The following is an 11,679-nucleotide window of genomic DNA, read 5'->3' as shown; positions in this document are numbered from 1 at the left end:
CCCTGAAAAACTAATGGGAAAGGTGGCAACAAAGATATAATAGCCAAAGGAAGATACGGAGGGTTATGTAGCTATTTCTTTTTAATAGAAACGCTCCCTACTCTAGGGAATATGGAATTTCATAAGACTCTGGAAGTTAATGAAATTTATTTAATTGATGGCATAAAAGAAAATTGCAAAGTTCAGAAAATTCCTTAAACTTACAGGATTCAGGAGGCTCCTCCCCAAGTTTTAGAGGGGAAGATACTCTTTTTAAAACTTAAAAAATTAATTCATTCACATTACATCTCAATTGTTATCCCATGCCTCGTATCCTCCCATTCCTCCCTCCCTCCCGCTTTTACCTTATTCTCCTCCCTATGACTGTGACTGAGGGGGACCTCCTCCCCCTGTATATGATCATAGGGTATCAAGTCTCTTCTTGGTAGCCTGATATCCTTCCCCTGAGTGCCACTGGACCTCCCCATCCAGGCGACGTGGTCAAGTATAGGGCACCAGAGTTTATGTGAAAGTCAGTGAGCTGTGTGCCAGGGAGGTGAGTACTACAGAAATGAAGCTTTGTTGAGTTGTCACTTGTGTTGAGATGGGTTTTTGGGTGACAACAGCAGCCATGGAATCAATCACCCATGTGCTTGTAAGATCTCACCCATATTCTGGTAAGTAACTCCAAGAAGCTTAGTGTTTCTCCAAATTAGACTAAGGTGAAACTGTTTCTTTGGTTTGACACCAGTGCCTTATCTGGGGACAGTGGAAGTTCTTTTATGTCTCCTTAGGAAAAATAGCACAGCCACTACTTAAAAGAATTAAAGTGGAGTTTCTTAAGAAAGAGTTTTTAAAAAAGGTGTGTGTGTGTGTGTGTGTGTGTGTGTGTGTGTGTGTGTGTTCCTAAATATAACCTGTTCAGTTTGTAAAATGTGACTTGTGTACATGTTTTCAGGATTGACCATCTGGTATTAGATAAGCAATTGCTGTCTTCTTCCCTGGGGAAGATAATTTCTCCTGCTCTCAGCTTTCCTTAGTTTCTTGTAGTTCTTTGTATAGGGTTAAGGCCTTGTGGAGTTTCCCCTGTCCATGTTGGCATCTCTATTTTGTCCTTGTTCAGTGCATGTTTAGGCAGCCATATTGATGACAGATTACAGATGTAGCTGATGTCACTAGGAGATACAGTCTCACAGTAAACTCTCAGAACCTTTGGCTCTTAAAATCTTTCTGTCTCCTCCTTTGTAATGTTCCCTGAGCCATAGGTGTGGAAGTTGATTTGTGGATGTATTCACTGGGACTGAGCTCCACAACTATTGGTTGTTTTGTTTTGTAATGGTCTCTGTTGCAAAGACATATTTCCTTGAAAGGGTGAGGACATTTATCTATGGGTATAAGGACAAATAAAAACAAGGAGCACTTCACAAATTTTCATATCATCTTTGTGTAGGGGCTATGCTGATCTTCTCTGTATTTCTGTCTCCAGTTTTTGTATGTGTGCTGCCAAAGTATTGTAGTTTTCTTTTGATGGGGCCTATAGGAGGAAAAAATTCATTTTTAGTGCTGGTGGCACAAGAGTGTCTAAGTAACTGGATGTTTTTATCACACCGCCCTGTGTACTACACACATAACTAATATTCTCTTTTCACATTGGCTGCTAAACTGACAAATTTTCATTCTCTTAAAAAACTTTGTAACTTTTTTGTTAGTTGTCACCTCTTTTGACTTCCAGGTCGTTTATATTGCAAAGATTCACATTTTGTCTAGCTAGAGTTTCATAACGTTTTAATATGAATGTCTGAGAGTTAGGCACATAATTCTTAATTGCCTCACACACATTCTGAATGTTATTTGTCATTTCTCATATACATGCATACATCCATATATCCATATACATATACTATTTATATATACACATATAAATATCTTCTGGTCCTGCTGAAGTTATTTGAACATATGTTTTCTTAAATTTTATTTATTAATTATTACTGTTGTTATTGGTGTGTGTATATGTGTGTGTGTTTGTATGAGTGTGTGTGTGTGTAAGTGACTCTGTGTGAGTGTGTGTGTTTGTGTGTGTGTATGTGTGTAGCACAGGGGACAACTTTGTGAAGTCTGCTCTCTCCTTACACCGTTATGTGCGTTCCAGAGACCAAAATTGCGTAGTCACCGAGGTAATTGCTTTCTTTACTTACAGGTGCACTTCCTTCCACCTTCTTAGTTTCTGAGATAGGCTTTCTATAATTAAGAACTGGCTAGACCAGGGATCTAGGGTAAAACCAAATAACAGTGGCCCCAAATAACCCCTAATGATATTCTGCAATGTCATGAATCACTGGCTTGCTCTGCCACCATCAGAGAAGTTTCCTCCGGCAGCAAATGGGGACAAGTACAGAAACCCATGGCCAGACATTCTGTAAGAGTGAGAGACCTTGAACACACAGCTTTAGATGGGATGTCTCCATCAACCCCCACCTCCCTGGGCTCAGGGGACCTGTCAGTAGAGGAGGCAGAAAGAACGGAAGAACCCAACGGATGGAGGAGATCAAGAAAGCAAGGCTCTTTAAATCAACATGAACAAAGTTTATATGAACTCACAGAGACTGAAATAGTGAGCATAGGGCCAAAATGAGTTTCACCAGGTCCTTTGTGTATATACTATAGTTTCCAGTAGTGTGTTTATGGGATTCCTGAATGTGTGAAGAAGTGGGTCTATCATTCTTGTGCCTTCTCCTGGGATCTTTTCTTTTTATTTATTTATTTATTTTATTATTCTTTCTTTGAAGTCTAATGAGAGACAGAAAGGAGTGGATCTGGAGGGGAGGGATGGATGATGGGGAGGAACTTGGAGGAGTAGAGAAAAGGTAAACCATAATCAAGATATATTTTAGGAGGAAAAATATATTTTCAACAAAAGGAGGGGAAAAGGTTAACCTGTGAGCCTCTAATCTGCAATTCCCCCCCCCCCCCCGCCTCTCTGGTCTCATGATGGAATTAAATGAATGCACCACATTGCTTATCTAGGTGTAATTTTTATAAAAACACAACATCTGCCATTTTATCCATATTTAAGAATACAGTTCAATGCATTCACATTTCTGGGCATCTGTCGCCACCATTGGTCTCCAAACCCCTGATCTCAAACTGAAGCCCCATGATTATGAAATAGCAATTCCTTGGTTCCTTTTCTTCTATCCTTTAACAGCCACCATTCTACTTTCTGTTTCTGTGCTTTTAAATATTATTGGCACAGAGAGAGAAAGGAGGAAGGAGAAAGGGAGGGAGAGAGGGAGAGGGAAAGAGTCAGACAGAGGCCATATTCATCCTCATGTGACTGCTTGGTTTCACTAAGAATCACACCGTCAAGCTTCTTCCAAGGTACACCATGGATCATACACCCTTCCTATTTAAGAGTGGATAACACCCCATGGTGTATCTACCACATTTCAGCTAGTCATCTGTGGTTTGCATTTTCCCATGGATCTTATTTCATGTCGTCCCTCTTGTCCCCCACCCTCACTTACTCCCTTCTTTTTTGAACAAAGTGCAGCAAAAAAAAAAAAAAAAAAAAAATTGTTTTTATCTTTCGTGTTCAGTAAGACCATCAGCTCCTCTCCTTCACACAGAGCAGGTTTCTGACTTACTGTGCAGGGAAATGTCTGCACATGATTTCATGGGTCTTTTTATCTAAATGCTCCAGGCTCTTGAATTTATTCTGTTTCTGCAAATATCTCTGTGTGATTATCTTTGCAATAGCCTTGTCAACATGTATTACCAAAAAAAAAAAAAGTGCTGACAGGAGCTTCATTGGAAAGAAGGGTGCAGGCCTAGGAACAGAGAGTCCTCTTTTCCCTCTTCCTGTTTCTACCTCACCACTGATCTCGGTGGATACAACTACTGTGTGATCGGCGTGCGATCAGAGTAGATGAAAGAGTAAGGCTGCTTTAATGCTAAGAAGTTTTCCAACATTCAAATTCACTGAGAAATGCTTTTAAGCCTTTAAAAATAGAGATACAATTCAGTGATCTTTTAGGGAAAACCTTTAAACACCCTAAAAAGAGACACTTTGGAAGGAACCTATAAATATAATGAGGTTATCCCAGGAGACGGGGTTGTGTGAGTTCCATGAGTTCTTCCCTGCAGCAATTAAAGGGTACTTAAATCTCTCTGAATCGGCAACACAGCAGGCCTGGGAAATTCTGCCTCATGTGGTCCATCCTATTGACTGAAGGCGCTACCTGTAACGGCTCTTGCGGAAGGCTTGTCTGAGAGTGGGACAGAGCTATGATGGCTCATCAATACAGATCCCTTACTGAAGATGAAAAATAAAAAGCATTCCGAAGCAGGATCAGAGCCGGTTACTCCATGGAGCAAACACTGGGATTATCCACTGCCTACTCCATCCCTAACAAGAGGATATGAGCCTGTGCTGGAGCCCCTTGAGAAAGAAACCCACATCTGTCATTCTTTCCCTTACCCAAGCAGAACACTCTGGCGTGGGACAGACTAGTCATAATGAGATGTTATTACTCGAAGACCCAAACATCATTGAGTGTAATCATCACTCTCAGCTTATGTTTTGGCTGCATATTTGTATGGCTAATCCTGAGTGTTCAGCTAGCACACCATAGTTAAGAATTGGCAATGAGAGACCTGGAAATTACACTGGGTGGTTTTCATGACATCACTTGGGCATCACTGAACTCGGGGCAAGCAGTTAGGAAAGCTTAGTCTTTTTTCTAGTTTGGCTGTCTTGAGAACACCATTTAGGTTCTATGTACCTTAGTTTCTTTATCCATTAAATAAAATTAAGAGTTTAGTTTTTCCACCTCCCAGGACTATGCCAGTATCAATAATACAAACTCTGTCTCCATTCTATTTTCCTCTCCTGCTTACTTTCCTTGCACCATGTAACATTTATTTCTACTCTTTATCTATAATCATGTTGTTAAGTGTTCATGCATTTCAGGGAGCCTGCTCTTTTTTGAGATATGGTGTGGAATTACTATTTTTAATTTAATTTCTTTTGAGAATTTCAGACATGAATCTTGTATTTAAATCATTTTACCCCCTCCTACTCTAACTCCTGCTGTCCCAACTTTCTCTCAAATTCATGGCCTCATATTTGTTAATCATTGTTGTTGTTGTTGTTGTTGGTTAAGGTGGTGTTGTGTGGGTGTGAGACGATGAGTTGATTGGGTAGTGGTGCGTTGTATATGTGTTTAATAACACAAACCCAATATTTGATGGATTGCTAGGGTTATTATTATCTTGAGAAGTGTATTGGAGGAATTATGCATGGAATGTTTTATGAAGAAAATATATTAGTGAAAATGCATTGAAGAAAAAAATGTTTTATTATTGATCTAGACACCAGCCTATTTTCTTTTAAGATGTTCTTTTCGCTAGTGGGAATTTCTTTGTCTCAAACCCATGTCTATAGAAAGGAAAATATCAGCAGAGTTGATGCTCACAGAGTGTCTGCTCAGCATCCCCAAAGCGTTTTCCTGCTAGTGAAGTGCAGTGTGTTAATGAGACCAGGCATACCCCAGTGTGAGCTTTCCTTTTAATTTATTTTGTTCTTTGACAATTTCATTCATGTATGTAATGCATTCTGATTAGTGTCTCTTCCTCACCTTCTCTTTCCTGAGTTCCATCGCTTATGTGATACCTGACTGCTCCCTCCTAGACCCTTGCCCCGATTTATGACTTTTGGTTTTGTTTTATGACCCATTTACCTTATTTAGAGCCATTGGTGTGACCATTGGGTTAGAACTACACAGTGGAGCTTGGTGTCATCATTAGTGAATACTCAAATGAAGGTAATCATTCTCCCCTCCTTAAATATCTTTTAATTATTTTCCCCTGTGGGGGAGGCATAAGCCATACCCCAAGTCCCTCCTCCACCCATGCCTGGTTTTTGATGTCCCATTTATGTGCAGATCCAGTGCAGCCATTGATGGGTGCTGTAAATTTATTGTCCAGCAGCTGTGTCTTGCTCAGGAGATTTCACAACTCTTTGTTTGTATCGTTCAGCTCTTAGATCTTGCCTCCCTACCTTCTAGACTGTTCCTTACAATACATGGTATGGGTGCCATTTTCTCCTAGTTAAGTGACCATGCACGGAGTCATTCTCAAGCTATTCAATTCCTATCCTTTGTCCTGACCATGACTGACTAGGTGGGATCTGCCTGCTCCTGTTATGTAGATGGTTAAATGGTATGCAGGGGGTTGAAGTGGTCTGACACTCCTAGCTTGGATTTGTAGCCCACCAAGCATCTGAGTGCTGTTACTAATCCTGGGCTAACAACTTGATCTTTCTGAGATCTAGTTTCCTCATCTATGAAGGGGAGGAAATATTAGCAGCTATAGAATAGTATCTTAATAATAATAATAATTGTATTAAATGCTACTACAGTCCCAAGCTCAAAGCTTGGCTCTTATTGTTAATAAATACTACCTTTACAGTCTCTTATTTATCTGAGTAAAGCTTCAGGCCAAGAGAAAATATTTTGTGCTATGAGAAGAGGGAAATTTATAAAACCCAGTCAGAGAGTTTGTTTTCTGAACTTAAAAAGTAAATATCTTCATGAACTTAGCAGGTAAGCAAAGAACATTGTTATGTTACACTGTACTGAAAGGGTGGGTGCATCTTTCTGCATGGGACACAATACAAAGGTGTCGGGGCTAATCTATCTGATTATTCTGATCAGAATTCAGGCCCAGTTTGGGAATCATGATTCATGAGCTGTCTCTGAACCCCACAGTTGGTAAACTGGGCAGCAATAACTTGTTTTCTGCAAGGTTGCCAAATACAATTAGCCAAAACACCTTGAATGTAACATTTATATAATTCCTGATTGTTTCATAGTTCCTCTTGCTGTATGTAGTTTTTTAAATTTATGTGTAATAATATAAATGTATATGCCAAAAAATCTTTAAAACTACAGCAACAAAAAGAGTTATCTTATCCCTGCCCCTAGCTTCTTCCCATGAATTCACATACCACAAAGGGATATATACCTTACAGTTAGTTTTTTGCTCATATGGAGTAAATTGTAATATTTGCCTATTGTTAAACACCACTTTATGAGAGAAAAGAAAGACTACAGTTTGAAGAGTATCATTGATAGCATCCATTCAGAATTGTCATTCTTCGATTAAACCATACTTCCTGGACTGGCATCCGAGATTGAATTTGTGAATTTGCTGGATCTTCAGAGAAGGAGAGAATTGCAAACATTATGTTCTGTTCCCCCATTACCATGCTAATTTATAGCATGCATGCCTGGGCTGCTTCATATCAAGGCCTCCATGACCTTTGTCCCACTCACCTCTGTGTTTTCTAGTCTATTCTGCCTCAGTCATGCTGACTGATTTGCTCAGTGAACAAGTAAATCTAGGTTTGCCTCAGGGGTTTTGCACTTGCCGTCCTATCTGCTTAGATAATTCCTTGTATTTGCTCCTTCCAATTGGGTGTTGTGGTTTGAATATGAATGTCTTCCATAGGTTCACATAATCGAGTGTGGTCCTCAGATGTAGCTGCTGTTGAAGAAGGCTGTGCCTCACTGAAGGTAGTGGGTCACTAGAGGCAGGCTTTGAGGCTTTGTAGTTATAGCCCTGCCCCACTTTCTGTTCACACTTTGCTTCCTAAGTGTAAATGCAATGTGACCAACAGCTTTATGCTTCTGTCTGTTGCCTGTCTTTTCTACAATGATGGGCTGTATTCCCTTGGATCTGTAAGCCAAAATAAAGTTCTATTTATTAGAGCATTTTCCCCCTTTTCAAATATCTGACATGTGTATCTTTAAAGATTTTTTGATAATTTCTTACATGAGTTCTGTATTTATATAATTTTCACCCCACACTCCCAGTGAGTCCATTTAGTGTTGCTCATATATGTATGTGTTTAGGAACGACCACTTGGGATTAGATAGCCTATCAGAGGGCTCGTTCCTGGAGAAGACTGACTTCTCCTCCCTTAGTACTCATTAATTGCCTGTAGCTTTTGTCATAGATATTTTATAACAGAAACAAAAAAGTAATTAGGACTAAGGTACTAAGGTATTTCAATCTCAGCCAAAAGCATTTCCTTAGAGAATTTTATCCTTGTTATTATGCTGAAATAACAGCCTTCAGATATTCCGTGTAGCATCCCTTCTTTATTGCTTTCATAGTACTCACCACTATTTCTCAATGATCTTAGTTTATGAAAGTGACCAAATGATAACAGGGAGTGGTCAATTATACAAAGATTTATAACTTATATTTCTTAAGAGAAGAAAATATGCCACACCATGCAAGAACACAGAAGGAGCATTAGGATTTGATAGAAGGCAGAGGCAGGAGCATGAATATCTAGGCCAACGCTTTTGTTGGGGATACTGTGAAAAAATGTAAAGTGGGGCAACACAAACATTTTGATACTAGCTAATTTTCATAATTTCACAGGCTGTGTACTATGAAGTTAGTCTGGCTGTTTGGTACCTTCCCAGGGATGATTGAGGGTAGGGAAAATGTTAGTTGAGTTGCAAGATAAAGAGAGTAGCTCTGGGCATACACATGGGACTACCTCATGACATATGAGAAGAATATTGCTGAGCCCTTTGCTATTTCAGAATATTGGCTTGTCTTGAGTGATAGTCTTTTTCTAGATGTTAAGTATCTTTGTAAATTTCCATAGGCTTCCATGTTTTCTACACTGAGCATGCATGAATTTTTAAATAAGGAAAAATATTTACAAGAAAATTAGCATTTTGGTTTTATTTTGTTCTGTCTTCCAGATTAGAATAAGCCAACAGATTAATAGGCCTAATAAAGGAGCCTAAATTCTGGAGCTCCTCATCGTTTATTGATGATGTGTCTCAGATTATGTGTATATTCCTAAATTATTTTTCACAAAACCTATTTAGTCTTGATTATCTCTAAGGTATATTACTATGTCATGCACAACAGAAAATAGCCCAGTATATTCCATACTCCCAGACTGATGTCAGCTCTGCCAAAATCCCTCATTGACGTCCCCAAAGCTGACATTACCCTTTCATTGATGTCACTGAATCAGGAAGATGAAAAGCTGTTGCAAAGTAACTGTTTCTATTGCAAAAGGTTTAAAACTTTAGAGATTGAAAGGTTAAAGTTAAAAATACGTATTTTAATTTGAACAACAGATGGCCTTGGAGTGACTGCACGGCTGAATTAACTCTCAAGGCTCTATGGCTGTTTGTGGAAGAGAAAAATAAAAAAGACAACCAACACCCTTAAAAAGCCCACATTGGAACACTCAGCTCAACTGCTAGTGACATCAGCAGAATCTCTCTGTTCGCTAAGTCCTGAATTTGGCTTCATAGCATCTGTTAGCTCCCAGCTAGAATAATCTTCTATGAAATTATACTGCACATTTCTACTAATGAACATTTCTAGTTATTAGGGCCTTAACCTCATAGCTGTCACATCCCCCAAACTCTCAATGTGTCTCAAAGCTATGCAGAGATCTTGTTTCTGAAGTCCAAAACATGCCTAAGACTGAGCTCTATGGGGAATGACTGAGATGAACTGTGGCTTGTCGACATTCTATTGGGAAGGGCTCTTGGGAAATATATCCATAAGGAAACACGGAAGGCAGAACAGTGCAGAAGAAGTTGACCTACAAGGCAATTCCAACTTGGGTCTGTGCTATCCTTCAGGGAGCTCTGCTGATAAGGTACTTGAGAGTTCTCCCAAATTGAGTCACAGAAGTCAGGTCTTTACATCCAAATATGAGCTGTCATTGGGCATTCTCTCTGTTCCATGAGAGAATGTTCCATTTGGTGATAGTTTCTTGGGGCTTAAGATAGTTTCTAATAAGAGGTTTAGTCAATATCCCCACTACCTGGGGGCTAATGTGATAAGGGGACGTAGAGGAAGCAGATGCAGTCTCTCTCTACTCCACCATACCCACCCAGACTCTAGCAACTGTAGCACCCAGATCCTTAGATCTCCCTGTGGCTCTTTAATTCATGTTTCTGTTTCTCACCCTTGGCCAAACTTCTTTTTTGCATTATGGCATTTTTCAGATAAGCATCAGCCACCTAGATTCCAATAATTCATTTCATTTACTCTTCAAACGCTACTAATTAATGCTGATACGACCCATGGATGAAACTGAAGGGGGTAAAAGGAGGAAAGTGTGAGCACTAATGAGCTCAGGGAGAAAATGGCTGGAGAAGATCAGAGTACGTCATTGTGAAAGGTGCTGTGTCCTGCGCTGCACAGTTTGATATTTGACTCGATGTCCTTTCACATCTCTTCCATAATTCAGGCAGAACAAACTGGAATCATACTTGACTCATTTCTGTTTTCAGACCACTCAGTCTGCTGTTAAGTCTGCATATTTCAGCCAAATCTAAACTTTCTCATCACTTCCACTACCTATGCTCGCTTATCCAATCCATTCTTTACCTAGGATTACTTAGCTGCTAACCCATCTCTCTGCTCTTGTCCTCAATGTTGAGTCAATTCTTAACAAACAGAAAACTTGATCTTGTGACTGCACCATGAGTCAGCTTCCTGAAGAAAGAATGAAAGCTAGAGTCCTTACTGTGGTTGCTAATGTCCTGCACAACCTGTCCCTCTCTGCTTTTCTTCACATTTGTGCTCACTCTGTGTCCCATCTTGTTGACATTTCAGCAATGCAGGCATGGTCTCCCTTTGGGGCCATTCATTTTCCTTCCTCCTAGGATGATGGTGTGTGAACACCAAGCTAGTTCCAGTACTTCTTCCAAGATTTTGCTTTAAAAAAAAAAATCCTTTAATTAGTGAGGAATCCACTTTACATAAAATATTAGATCTTAATCTCAGTATTTCATGGCTACTCCCCAGTTTTATTTTTTTCATCTATTGTACTATTGTTCTACTAAATATTGTTATAAACTTAATTTACTTTTCACTCTCCATTTTATAAAGCAGGATGTCCTACTACATATGGCATGTGATAGGCATCTTAATAATTATTGAATGACTCGGTCAGGAGATCTGGACACGGGGAAATTCTGCCTAGCTTAGATCCAGGTAGGAGGTTTGTTTTCCCAACTAGAAAATACTTTTATGTTTAGAGCACCTTTTGTAGACAGCTTTTTAAAATTTATTGAACCATTATCTGCATTTAAAAATATAATTAACTTCATGTGGTAAAATAAGCAAGCTTTCAAATCTTCCTAGGTATTTCCCCAGTGTGAAGTAACTTCTGCATGTGCATGTACTGCCTAGTTTTCTTCTTCCTGCCTTCCTAATGAATTTTTAGTTTTCAATATATTTGTGTGTGTGTGTGTGTCTGTGTGTGTGTGTGTGTGTGTGTGTGTGTGTGTGTATGTGTGTCCAACTAAACAGAAGTCAGAGTCATGGACCTCTTATATTACAGTAACTAAAAAGTCACATGGTCTTCAGGTCAAGTAGAAAGCATAGAGGGCTGGAAATAAGAAGATCTGTATTCTAGCGTTGCCAATAATCAGCAACTCTTTGGGAAGGACCTGAGTTATGGAGCTGATAGTATGTCACATTCGTGATATACTTGGGTTGTGTTTGTACTGTTTCTATTTTATAGCTAAGGAGAGTAGCCTGTGGGAAATGGATCTACTCAAGATCAAATCGTTTACCAGCTACAGATCCAGAGTTGATCCCGGGTCTCTGGATTAAATTATTATGTTCTTTCCAATGTACTGA

General features: G+C 39.4%; 1 non-coding gene across 1 annotated transcript; it reads right to left on the bottom strand.

The window, feature by feature from the left end:
• Nucleotides 1-1,384: 1,384 nt before the first annotated feature.
• LOC127188764 (U6 spliceosomal RNA) lies at nucleotides 1,385-1,491 on the bottom strand. The gene has a single exon (XR_007830607.1). It is a non-coding gene; the product is annotated as a U6 spliceosomal RNA (small nuclear RNA).
• Nucleotides 1,492-11,679: the final 10,188 nt, after the last annotated feature.

This window comes from Acomys russatus, chromosome 4 (assembly GCF_903995435.1).
Source record: "Acomys russatus chromosome 4, mAcoRus1.1, whole genome shotgun sequence".
Lineage (NCBI taxonomy): Eukaryota > Metazoa > Chordata > Mammalia > Rodentia > Muridae > Acomys > Acomys russatus.
Note: the sequence above shows the minus strand (reverse complement) of the source record. Positions and strands in the feature narration are given on the sequence as shown.